This window comes from Pipistrellus kuhlii, unplaced genomic scaffold, assembly GCF_014108245.1.
Source record: "Pipistrellus kuhlii isolate mPipKuh1 unplaced genomic scaffold, mPipKuh1.p scaffold_m20_p_34, whole genome shotgun sequence".
In the NCBI taxonomy this organism is placed as follows: Eukaryota; Metazoa; Chordata; class Mammalia; order Chiroptera; family Vespertilionidae; genus Pipistrellus; species Pipistrellus kuhlii.
In genome coordinates, this window is record NW_023425534.1 from 3,332,922 (window position 1) to 3,346,546 (window position 13,625).

General features: G+C 40.1%; 1 protein-coding gene across 3 annotated transcripts in view; it reads right to left on the reverse strand.

Annotated features, from left to right (window-relative positions):
• The window catches only part of RERE (arginine-glutamic acid dipeptide repeats), a 357,124-nt gene that overhangs the window by 315,908 nt on the left and 27,591 nt on the right, over positions 1–13,625 (reverse strand). The gene's annotated exons all lie outside the window — the stretch shown is intronic.

The window sequence follows — 13,625 nt, forward strand, 5'->3', positions numbered from 1 at the left end:
GTTTCCTCAAAAACTAAAAATTAGAACTGCCATCTGACCCAGTGATCCCACTTCTCACTATATTTCACGGTCCAGGATATGCAGGCATTTTAAACTCCTAGTCCTCATTTACGTGGCTTCTCCACACCATGCCATCAGGCCTCGCCACACAGGGATGAAAAGAGGAGCTGACTGTGCGGTAGAAACATCTACATGTTTGGAAGAGAGGTTTTAGGGGGATGTGGAGGGTATTTTAAACAGAGTGGTCCTCTCGAAGAATTTAGTGCCTTTCAGAAGAGGGCTCTCTTGAGATTTCATCCAGAAGTACCAAAGCCGAGGCCTCAACAAGGGATGGCCCTGGCTCAGTGAGGACTAGTAGGATCTGAAGTGGTTTGACCCGGCCAACACACGCTTTTTTCTGTCCTCAGATAAAATAAGCACTCTTCCTCTGACTATTCCAGGAACCAAATAAAACTTTATAAAGAGCTGGTATGATTATCTTTCACAGAATTGTATGTTTTTTATTAAATAAGTATATGGACACAATATTTTTGTTAAAAAAAAGCTTGTTATAGTCAGAATTTTTCATTCAATTATCAAATAATTGAGTACCTACCATGTACACTGTATTTTTACCAGAATTTGTGGAAGACTCACAGAGGAATCAGACATTGATCTTACTACTATGAAGCTTAGTAGGGAAGACACATGTATGTAATATAAATACTTATACATACTTGTAACATGAGGTCAAGTGCTATAAAGTTCAGCAGAGGAAGCAATGAATTCTCAAGGGGAAAGTAATTAGACAAGATTGCCTGAGGAAGGAGTGTTATATTTGAATACTAGAGGCCCAACGCATGAATATTCATGCAATGGGCTTTCCTTCCCCTGGCTACCGGCACCACCTTCGCTCCAGCCAGGGCCGTCTTTCTGCCTTCCTACCCTGCCCAGAGGCCTGGAGTGGCTGGGGCAATGCGGAAAGCCTGCATCTTTGCCATGGCAACAATGCAAGTGCCACTCCACCCTCAGCCACTTGGCACCTGCACATGCAAATTAACCTGCCATCTTTGCTGGGTTAATTTGCATACTCACTCCTGATTGGCTGGTGGGTGTTACAGATATGGTCAATTTGCATCTTACCATTTTATTAGTGTAGATTGAAATAAAATGAGAAATGAGTTTTTTATTTAAATTTTTATTTTGGAAATGAACTCTTGGAAGGTTTTCTAAAACACGAGTGATATAAATAGAGTTGCACTTTAGGAAAATAATTTCTAGGTGACTAGGTGAAATGTAATGTGAAACTAACCCTTCCAAGTGGTAATGGAAATGGAGAAGTGAGATGGATGTTAATTGCAACATTGTTCATGATAGCAAAAAACTAGAAAAGATTAAACATCCATGAACAGAGAAATGGCTAAATTGCAACAGTAATGTACTATACTATGAAATATGATTATTAAAAATAGACTGTGTCTACTGATATGGAAAAATGTTCAGGATTTGTAGTTAGGTGAAAAGTAAGCTACAGTACAGTGTGTAGAGTATAACATTGTTTTTGTTATTTAAAAAAGTAGAAAAGTCACCTATTATATATGTTTTTACAGAAAAAGTTAGGATAACATACCAACCTACTACTAACAGTTACCATTTTGGAGGTCAGAACTATTAGAGACTTTTCTTTGCCAAATTATACATTTTTATGTATGTCAAGTTTATAATTAAGATAGTGTCAAAAAAGACAATAGTAAGAAGCACTTTTTTATTTCTAAAATATATTTTTATTGATTTCAGAGAGGAAGGGAGAGGGAGAGAGATAGAAACATCAATGATGAAAGAGAATCATCAGGCTGCCTCCTGCATGGCCCCCACTAGGAGTCAAGCCAGCAATCCAAGCATGTGCCCTTGACCGGAAATTGAACCCAGGACCCTTCAGGGGGCGGGCCAATGCTCCATCCACAGAGCCAAACTAGTTAGGGCCAAGAAGCACTTTAAAGGATGTTTGCAGCCCTGGTCGGTGTGGCTCAGTGGTTAGAGCATCAGCTTGCGGAATGAAGGGTCCCAGGTTCGATTCTGGTCAGGGGCACACGCCTGAGTTGGGGGCTCGACAGCTTGATTGATGATTCTCTCTCATCATTGATATTTCTATCTCTCTGTCCCTCTCTCTTCCTCTCTGAAATCAATAAAAATATATTTTTTAAAAAAGATGTTTGCAAAAGACTAATATTGTAAGAAATTGCTTATGGGAGAAACCAAGATGGCGGCATGGGGTAGACACCCGAATGCAGCCTACCACAACAAATTTGAATTTAGAACTGAAAAACAGGGGAGGCATTGCCCTGAAGCGCCAGACGGTTGGCTGAGAGGAGGCTCTGCCATCTGGGAAGGAGAGAGAAGGCACGCTGAACCTCAGGAACTGTGAAGGTACGGAGAACTGTGTGCGCGAAAAGGCGCTGGCTTACTCCCGGCGCGGAGAGGAAGGGCCGGACCGAGATTGCTGCTGGCTTACTCCCTGCACGCAGAGAGGGTGGGCCGGGCTGAGTTCGCTACTGGCTTACTCCTGGCGCGGAGAGGGCGAACAGCTAACGCGGCTGGCTTTCTTGTCCGAGAGGAAAACAGAATCACCCTATTGCTCTGATAAACGGCCCCAGACAAGGAGAGGCCAGACTGTCAGGCAGTGGGCAGAGATCTCTTGGAGGTGTGTGAAGCCAGAGGCCATTACTGCGGGACTTGGGGAGGAGCCGAAGGGAAAACAAAGTTTGTCTGCACCAACCCGAGACTCCGCCCTACCTGTGGCTGAGCACAGAAGCTCTCCCACAGGCTGGCTTTCTCTAAGGAGGGACTTGCAGGAATCCAAAGCTTGTCTGCGCCTTTACCAAAGAGGTGCGCGCACCTGCAACCAATCTTCCAAAACTCTCCACGAACAGGACTTTTCTAAGGCGAGACTGACAGGGAACCAAAGATTGTCTGCGCCACCCCGAGACCCTGCCCTATTCAAGCAGAGTACGGAAACCCTCCTAGCTGAGACACTGCTGATCCTCACAGCCAATTGGCTTGGAGATCAACGCTTCCCAGTGATACCAACAATAAGCAAGGCTTAACAACAAGATTGCACACACAGCCCACAAAGGGCTACACCAAGACTGTCCACTGCAGGTAACTGGGAAGGCTGTGCTACTGGGCTCTACCAGAACACCTAGCACACAAAGCTATTCCATCAAATCAGGGAAACAACTAAAATGCAGACAAGAAGAAGGACACAAAGGAAGGAGATGGAGGAAAAGAAAAGATTGGACATTGAGTTCAAAACTACAGTTATAAGGTTATTCAACAATATCCCAAAAAAGGCCAATAAAATAAATGAGACCTATGAGGATATGAAAAGGGAGCAACTAGAAATAATAAGGGATCAACAAGAAATGAAGAAAACATTGTCTGAAATAAAAAATATTATACAAAGTCCTAAAAACAGACTGGAAGATCGCAAGAATCAAGACAAAGATTTAGAACACAAAGAGCCAGAGGACAATCCTCTGCAGAAGGGAGAAGATAAGAGAATCCAGAAAGTTGAAGATAGTGTAAGAAACCTCTGGGACAATTTCAAGCGAACCAACAGCAGAATTATGGGGATTCCAGAAGAGAGAGAGCAAGATACCGAAAGAGTACTAGAAGAAATAGTGACAGAAAACTTACCCCACCTGGGGAAAGAAATAGACTTACAAGTCCAGGAAGCCCGCAGAACCCCAAACAAAAGGAATCCAAGGAGGACCACACCAAGACATATCATAATTAAAATTCCAAGAGCAAAAGACAAAGAGAGAATACTAAAAGCAGCAAAAGAAAAGCAGGTAGTGACCTATAAAGGAGCACCCATATGATTGTCAGCTGATTTCTCAACAGAAAACTATGCAGGCCAGACGGGAATGGCAAGAAATATTCAAGGTGATGAATAACAAGAACCTACAGCCAAAAATAATCTACCCAGCAAAGCTATCACTCAGAATCAAAGGACAGATAAAGAGCTTCACAAATTAAAAAAAGCTAAAAGAGTTCATCACCACCAAACCAGAATTATATGAATTGCTGAAGGAGGTTATTTAGGAAGAGGAAGAAGATAAAGATAAAAATTATGATCAACAAATACATAGCTATCAACAAGTGAATCTAAAAACCAAGGGAATTTAAAAATCTGATGAACAATATTAACTGGTGAATATAATAGAATCAGAGGTATGGAAGGGGAGTGGACTGATGATTCTCAGGGAGAAGGGGAGTGGGGGTGCGGGAAGAGACTGAACAAAAACTGTGCACCTATGGATGAGGACAATGGGGGATGGGGAAAGGACAGAGGGTGGGGTGGGAACCTGGTGAAGGGGAGCAATTGAGGGGGGGAAGAGGATCACATTTGTAATAATCTGAATAAAGATTTATTTTAAAAAAAAAAAGAAATTGCTTATGCTGCAAATACTGGTTTAGGAAAAGCTATAAAAATTTTTCTAATACATATGATTAGAAAAAGATATTGAAAAACACCAAAAGGTAAACAGCTATTATCTCTATAAATTTCATGAAGGCAGAAGTTTCCATTCTTTTATACTGAAATACGTACTTATTAACAAATAAATATTTGTCTAATGAAAAATACTTCTACAAATGCATAACAATGTAACCATAGTTAACATTTTATTGTATATTGGAATTTGCCAAGAGGATTATATCCTGTGTTCTCACCCCTCCCCCCCAAAAAAGTGTGACTATCTGAGGTGATAAGTTCATTAGCTTCAATGTGGTGATTATTTCACAATGTATATGTATACCAAATCATCAAATTATACATCCTAAATATATATAATTCCTAATTATATCCCCAAATTAACCCATTTCTACACTGGACTGAAACTTACTACTATTTCAAATATTTTATCCCAAATGTATGATACTATTTTACCCTGTCTTCTCAAAATGTCATAACAAATAAAATTTTACAAAGTACACTAGAGATTCTGTCAAGGAATTACATACATATCCAGGCCTATTTCCACTGACTAAATGAACATCTGATCTGCACCTTGAACCCGAAATCAATTTTTTAAAAAATTTTGTTGACTGAATTATTTTTTTTAACGTTTTTAAATAAGTCAAACTCTCAAAATGTCACTACTACTTGACATCTCAGTTTAAAAATCTACAAGTCAAACATCTGTCTAAATAGAGATGTCTAAGAAATATTACATTCTTTGAAATGTTATAGCTATAACGTGAAATTACATTAAATTATATCCAGATGGTGTATCTTTCATAACAAGTCTCATCCAAAAAAAGCAGTTACTGAAAATAAGTTCCATTTTCTGCAACTCACTAATAACTGGAGACAAGAAAGATGTGGTCACGATGTAAAAGAACAAGCACATCATCTCCGGAATAGATAGCACATCAAATAATGTTCTCATTCACACTTTAACTTTAATGAACCCAGTTTTTTACATCTTTACATTTTTTCATAAAACATAACATGTAGACAAGTATTAGAGAAGATAAGGGACACTATGTTTTTACCACCCAGAATAACAAAGTTAAACTTTTGCCATATATGCTTCAAAACTCTTTTCCCCTAAAGCAACTAATAAAATTAGAGATCCTTTCTAACCCCTTTTTTAAACATTTAAAAAGGAGGGACTAGAAGTTCAGGGATGCTGGATTTTTATAAAATCTATAACACATTTTTATTATCCTAAACTCTTCACCAATTCAATGTATAAATTCCAGCCTGCAGCAAAAACTATTGTTATGTGAACTTATCTGTTCCAAATAACCTTAAAGAAAAAAGAAACTATTAAAGCTATCCTCAGAAAGACTAAATGGATTATCTTTGCCATCACATACATTATTGGCATTTTGGTTCACAGTTTTGTTTTTAAATTATTCTTAGAACTTCAGTGTCCAATACAGAAAACACTATCCACATGTGGCTACTGAGCTCTTGAAAGGTGCTAATCCAAACTGACATATCAGTGTAAAATGCACAATGGATTTCAAATGTTTAAAGTGTAAATTTTTTTAATTAATCTTTATATTAGTCACATGTTAAAATAATGTTTTGGACATACTGAGCTAAATAAAATATTGTTAAAATTAATTCCACCCTTTTTTTTTTTTCATGTGGCTACTATAAAATGTGGCTTTTGTTAAAGCTCACCTTATAATTTCTCTTACACAGTGCTGCCTTAAATACATCCAAGTAGCCCCAGAATAAGAACTACTATTTCAGAATCAAGACTTACAAAAATATGCAAAGGTTGAAATGGTCAAAGTGGTAAAGTTATGGTTTTTACCTAGGAGATTTAGGAGGAAGAGTACTAGTTAGGTAAAAGCAGGAGGCCCAGATTATTATAGTTTCCTGTATCACCACAAAACCGTAGACAAACTCTTGCCTTCCTTTCATCTTATGCATGTGTATCTGGAAAATGACTCTTCTAAAGAAGCCAATAATCTATTTAGTAACAAATGTATTGAAAACAGATCCAATAGAATTGATTCATTCATTTAACAGTCTTTATTAACTGGGACTAGAGACCCAGTGGTAAAGATAACCGTGGCTTGCTTGCTGGTGTATGTGGGGAAGTCACAGGCAAATAATAAGCAAGTTAACAAAAAGTAAAAACTCATTATAGAACAGTGCTTTGAAGAAGTCATGTGAAAAAGTCAGTCATCGGTCTTCCCAATCCAATCCTATCTTTAGAATCAAAATTATTTTGAGCAATAAATTAGTTGTTTCAATGTGTTCATTTTGTGTAAATATTTTCAATTAAAGCATTATGCAAAACACATGTACTGTTACTAAGGACATCACACAAAACTGCAAGGCATCCTAGCCGGTTTGCCGCAGTGGATAAGATGTCAGCCCTCAAACTGAAGAATCCTGGGTTTGATACCAGTCAAGGGCATGTGTCTCTCTTACGTCAATTTTTTTTCTCTGTCTCACCCCCTCCTTTCAACTCTCTCTGAAAGTCAATGGGAAAATATGCTCGGATAAGTATTAACAACAACAAAAGAGCCGGCTGGAGAGGCTCAGTGGTTGAGCGTTGGTCTATATATAAACCAGAAGGTCACGGTTCAATTCCCTGTCAGGGCACATGCCTCAGTTGCGGGCTCGATCCCCAGTGGGGAGTGTGTAGAAGGCAGCTGATCAATGATCCTCTCATCACTGATGTTTCTCTCTCCCCCTCTCTTAAGTCAATAAAAACCATATATATTTAAAAGAAAAAAGAAAAAACACAAGGCAATTTATGTAATTTTCAGGATTCTACATGCCCAATTTGGCTTTTAATGCTTAATTAAGGAATAAAAGTCAACTACTATCCCTTTTCCTTAAAGAAAGGCAAATGAGAATATCTGGCTGTAAACATGGCAAAATAAATTCCAAATTGTTAAGCATCCGGCATTTTCAATATAAATCTTCTGGCCCAGGAAGGCACAAAAAACCCAAGCTGGCATGGGTAACTTCCTCTCCTAAAAAAATATCAATTCCAAGAACCCTGGAAAGTTCATACTACAGGTAAAATGTTCCTGTGTGTGGCCTTAACTACACAGTTGAATTGGCCTCCATAATTTATGTGTCAAATCAGGTCTTAAAAACAACTATTCAGTACTCTCAGTGCATCCATTCTCCCACCAAAAACACTGTCCACCCATCATGAACCACATTAAGTTAAAGACACAATATACAACTCGGTGAAAAAAAATAGCAGATGTTAGAAATGCTTAATAATAATTAGATTCAGTCAGTAAATTAGTCAATTCATATAAAAAGTTACTTCCCCACATACACCATATAACTGTCCCCTCTAATAGCCAGATATAAAAATAATCCTGAAAGTATGTTTACTGACATGAATTACATGAAAATACTCATGTTGTGCTGAATGTGCAGTAATTGTAAAAAAATATGTGTGTGTGTGTGTGTGTGTGTGTGTGTGTATGAAACTATTTTTTGTTTGTTTGTTAATCCTTACCCAAGAATATTTTTCCATTGATTTTTAGAGAGAGGGAAAGACAGAGGAAAACATCGATGTGAGAGAAACACATCAATTGGTTGCCTCCTGTGAGCCCCGACCTGGTCCGGGGAGGAGCCTGCAACAAAGTATGTGCGGCTCAGACAGTGCTCTTCATCTCGGAGGCCAACACTCTGTCCACTGAGCCGAACCAGCTAGAGCAATGTGATACCATTTTTTAAGTGTATTTATACAGCCTCTGTAGGAAAAAACGTCAGGAAGAGTGTGTCACAAATAGCTAACATTATATATGGATTTTTTTTAGTTTCTTCTTTTTAACTGTATTTTCTGACTTTTATGCAATGAACATCGACTACCACTTTATATAGTAAGAAAAACATGTCCTGGCTCAGTTGGTTGAGTGACATCCTATGCACGGAAAGATTGCTGGTTTAATTCCAGGGCACATACCCTTCAATTGTAGGTTCAATCTCCAGTGGGGGTGCATACAGGAGGTAGCCAATCAACGTTTCTCTCTCCCTCTTCCTTCCTTTCTCTCTAAAAATTAATCAATATTTAAAATAAAAAAAACACATGAAAATAGTTTAAAGCCAATTATAAAATATATATCAATTTTTCAATGATATTCAAAGACAATGAAATACAAAGAAAAGGAAATTACACAACAGAAATACCACAGTGTTAACAGAACGATCTCTGGTGGGCCTTTCCCTTGTTTCTGGAAGTCTTTAACATCTGCTCAGTATCTTCCTCACCTGGGTCCTGCCAAAACCAGGAGGGCAACAAGAAGAGATGCCCCTCTGACGGCCAGATCGCTGGTTCCTGGGTATGCTCATCGCCAGTGACTTCTACGTCACTCCGTGACGCCATCCATTTGCACAGCCACAACATGCTGCATGTATGAAACCACCAATTTAGGGCGTCCCATTCTATCAACCACGGCCCCAGCAATGTGAATACTCAAATACATGTGTCCTCCAGCCTCAAAAGAACCTTTGGTCCTTGATCCTGCTTTCTCCCTGTCAGCATCTTTTAGATTTCAGTTCTCCTTACCCTGACTTGTACACTAACTAGCTGTAGGAACCTCATGTTTCCCCCTTCATTTTAATAAACTACTTATAAATTATACCCAACCTTCCTTACTTCAATGACTTAAAAAAAGAATCAAACCAGAAGTATTATCACCTGTCCGATGTGGCTCAGTGCCTCAACATCAACCAAAAAACCAAGACATCACAGTGCCGTTCCCAGTCAAGACACATGCCTGGGTTGTGGGCTTGATCCCCATTACGAGGCATGCAGGACGTAGCTGGTCCATGCTTCTCTCTCATTGATGTTTCTTTCTATCCCTCTCCCTTCCTCTCTCTCTAAAATCAATAAAAACATTTTTTTAAACATTTCTCAGCCATGCCAAAAATTACAAGACCTTTTTGTACTTTTTTCCTGATGGATGAAAAAAAGCAATTAAACCATGTTCTCTAATTATCAAAAATGGATGATACTTAAAACACTTCCTTTTAGAGGTCCCTATTTACTTTAATTTTTCATAGCACTTGTGTGGTAAGGGGACAAACACTATACATTTTAATAAAAGGAAATAAGTACTGTAAAAGACTTCATTTTTTTACCATTTAAAAAAAATGTTTTAATGTTTAGAAATGCAGATACTGAACAATTTTATTTGTAATATCAGAACTCATTGTAATTTTTCCTAAGGAAATAATTATAACTATGAGAAGATACTTAGTATTTATTATAAGCTCATTAAGAGCAGAATTTTTTTTTTCTATTTATTCATTACCATATCTTCAGTGCCTAGAACAATCACACTTGATATTTCTAGGGGGCTGAGTGGGGCGATCCATACAGTGTTACTGACAATAGTGAAAAAGAAAAAACATGCATGAAACATTATACATTCGTTGTAATGATGAAAACTATATAATTGCACGAAAGTACTTATACTGTTTAAAATAACTTTTTTTAAGCATTAGCCTAGACCAGTGATCGGCAAACTCATTAGTCCACAGAGCCAAATATCAACAGTAGAACGAATGAAATTTCTTTTGAGAGCCAAATTTTTTAAACTGAAACTTTTTCTAACGCCACTTCTTCAAAATAGACTCGCCCAGGCCGTGGTATTTTGTGGAAGAGCCACACTCAAGGGGCCAAGGAGCCGCATTTGGCTCGCAAGCCGCAGTTTGCCCACCACAGGCCTAGACATTAAAAGAAAACTGGGTTCCAATGTCATCTCACTCACTAATTAGACTTGTGCCCTGGAATTCTCTACCCTCCTGTGTACTTGGCTCTGGCCGGTCCATTCTGGGGTAGAGATTACAGGGAGAAAAATACGCCTGAGATACCTCAGGAACACAGACTGATTGCCAGGTAAAGAAAAGGAGACCCAATCTACACCAAAAGCAAGTGGAGTCTGAGCTGCCCAAATGGACTAGGAGACCCTCTTCACACCACACTGACTCAGAAACACCCGTTTTAACTCCAGATCCCTAACGGCACACTGAGCCACGCTATAATGAACAGTGAGAATGTAGGCCATCTGACTCAAAAGAAGAGTGCCATCCAGGGTACACCAAAATACCAAGCTTCCTTGTCAGAGGACCCAAGAAAATACAATAGAGGTGAAGAGGGAGCAATCTCACCTGCTGGGGGAAAAAATGTAGATCTCTGTGCCAGGCAACAACTTTTATATAATGGGAAAGGATGCTTACCAATATGCCTGGGGAAAAAGCAGCTATTCTCAAGTGCTTAGGATAAAAACTATTATAATCCTATTTAATAAAGATGGGCTGGAACAGGTTTGGCTCAGTGGACAGAGCATCGGCCTGCAGACTGAAGGGTCCCAGGTTCGATTCCGGTTAAGGGCAGGTGCCTTGGTTACGGGCACATCCCGGTGGGGGTTGTGCAGAAGGCGGCTCATCAATGTACAAAAATCAATAAAATATATTTTAAAAATATATATATATTTGATTGATTTTTACAGAGAGGAAGGGAGAGAGATAGAGAGTTAGAAACATCAATGAGAGAGAGTCATCGATCAGCTGCCTCCTGCACACCCCCTACTGGGGATATGCCCGCAACCAAGGTACATGCCCTTGACCGGAATCGAACCCGGGGCCCTTCAGTCCCCAAGCCGACGCTCTATCCATTGAGCCAAAATGGTCCCAGCTCAAATATATATATTTTTTTAATAAATAAATAAAAATAAAATAAAGATGGGAACATGCAAAATGATCACGAATCCAAGACAAAGATGGTGGCGCCCACAGCCAATAAGGAGGGAATATGCAAACTGATGTGACAAAGATGGCATTCTGTCCCGCCCCAGCTGCTCCGGGCCGCTGGACAGCATGAGTGTGCAGGCACGGAACAGCCAGTGCAGAGCAGGACACGTGCTATGAGGGGGGTGACAGGGGTGGAGGGAGCTACAGGAGGGCGGCAGGGCCGGAGCAAAGGCAGAGGGCAGAGGCCAGAGAGAAGCCGGCACCAGCAGCTAGGGGAAGGAAGGCCTATTCTTGCACAAATCTTCATGCATCAAATATATATTTGATTGATTTTTACAGAGAGGAAGTTAGAAACATTGATGAGCCGCCTTAGTCCTATTAATAAAAGCCCAGCAACCAAACGGTGAAACAACCAGAATGACCAGTCAACCAGTCACTATGATGCGCACTGACCACCAGGGGGCAGACACTCGATGCAGGAGCTGCCCCTTGGTGGTCAGTGCACTACCATAGGGGGACCGCTGCTCAGCTGACCAGGAGAAGCATCTGCTGACACTACGAACCCCGGGACGATGGGCAGGACCCCGGGCTGTGATCATCGCCTCCTTGCCCCAGACTCCTCCTCCTCGCCCCCTGCCACCTCCTCCGGACGCCCACAGGCGGGTCTGTGGCCGCCAGGGCACTGAGGCCTACTCTGCCACCTCTCAGTGCTATTATCCTGGGCAGGGTCCCCTGGAGAGGCGAGTGCTCTGGCTCCACGGAAGATGCCGGACCAGGGAACAGCCGCTCAGAGGGCAGGTCCATAGCCACTCGGGTGACTGGGATGAGCGATGCTCCCACAGCTGGGGATCCTGCAGGCCACGCCCCCTACCAGCGCATGAATCCTGTGCCCAGGGCCTCTAGTCTTACATATCACCTGGGACAAATCCATGAAGCACACTGGAGTGGTTAGAAGACCAGACTATGGAGTGAGACTGTCCGAGTTCAAAATTTGGCTATGCCACTTCCTAGCTAAGTGTGTTTGAGTAAGTTACTGAATCTTTCTGTGCCTCCATTCCCCTACCACTATAAAATGGGAATAATACCTATTTCATAGGATTACTATAAAGATTAAGTTCATGTAGAACTAGTGCCTGAGCAAGTATTACATCTAAAATAATCTTTTTTAGTGTAAGATAATAAAATTGTACAAAGGCCTGCTCCTTATTAAAAAATTAAAGACATTTAGAAATTTTCATTTCTTGTGGTCTAATTAATTACCAGACCATGCAAACTCTTAATATGAAAAGAGAAATCTCTAAGGAAGAAATGAAGTTGCTGCCCCATGGTTTTACTGACAAGTTACAGGCCAAGAGTTCTAAATTGCAGGTTCACAAACGGATTCAGGGGACCTATTAATCCCCTGAAATTATTATTTTTTAAATATATTTTATTGATTTTTCACAGAGAGGAAGAGAGGGATAGAGAGTCAGAAACATCGATGAGAGAGAATCACCGATCAGCTGCCTCTTGCACACCCCCTTCCGGGGAGGTGCCCGCAACCAAGGTACATGCCCTTGACCGGAATCGAACCCGGGACCTTTCAGTCCGCAGGCCGACGCTCTATCCACTGAGCCAAACCGGTCTCGGCTCCCCTGAAATTATTAAAAAAAAAAAAAAAAAAAAAAAAAGGTGGTAAGGTACTTCTATATTATTTCTTATTTCTCCTCTCTTAAAATTATCTTCGCTAAATCCCCACTAATACAGCCCTAGTTCTCTATTCTCCTTTACAACAAATATCCTCCCTATATTCACTTTCTTTGAGAATGTCCCATGTGCACTTGAGAAGAATGTATATTCTGTGGCTTTGGGGTGGAGTGTTCTGAAGATGTCAATTAATTCCATCTGGTCTAGTGAGTCACTTAGGATCGATATTTCTTTGCTGTTTTTTTGTTTAGATGATTTGTCGAAGGGTGACAGTGGGGTATTAAAATCTCCTACTATGATTGTATTGCTATTAATCTCTCTCTTAATGTCCTCCAGCAGTTTTTTTATGTATTTGGTTGCTCCTGTATTGGGTGCATATATATTTACCAGGGTTATTTCTTCTTGTTGGATTGTTCCCTTTAGTATTATGAAATGGCCTTCATTATCTCTTATTATGTCCTTCACTCTGAGATCTAATTTGTCAGATATAAGTATTGCTACCCCAGCTTTTTTTTCATTTCCATTTGCCTGGAAAACTTTTTTCCATCCCTTCACCCTCAGTCTGTGTGCATCTTTTTTTCTGAGGTGGGTTTCTTGTAGACAACAGATGTATGGGTCTTGTTTTCTTATCCAATCTGTTACCCTATGTCTTTTGATTGGAGCATTTAATCCATTTACATTTAAGGTTATTATTGATAGGTAC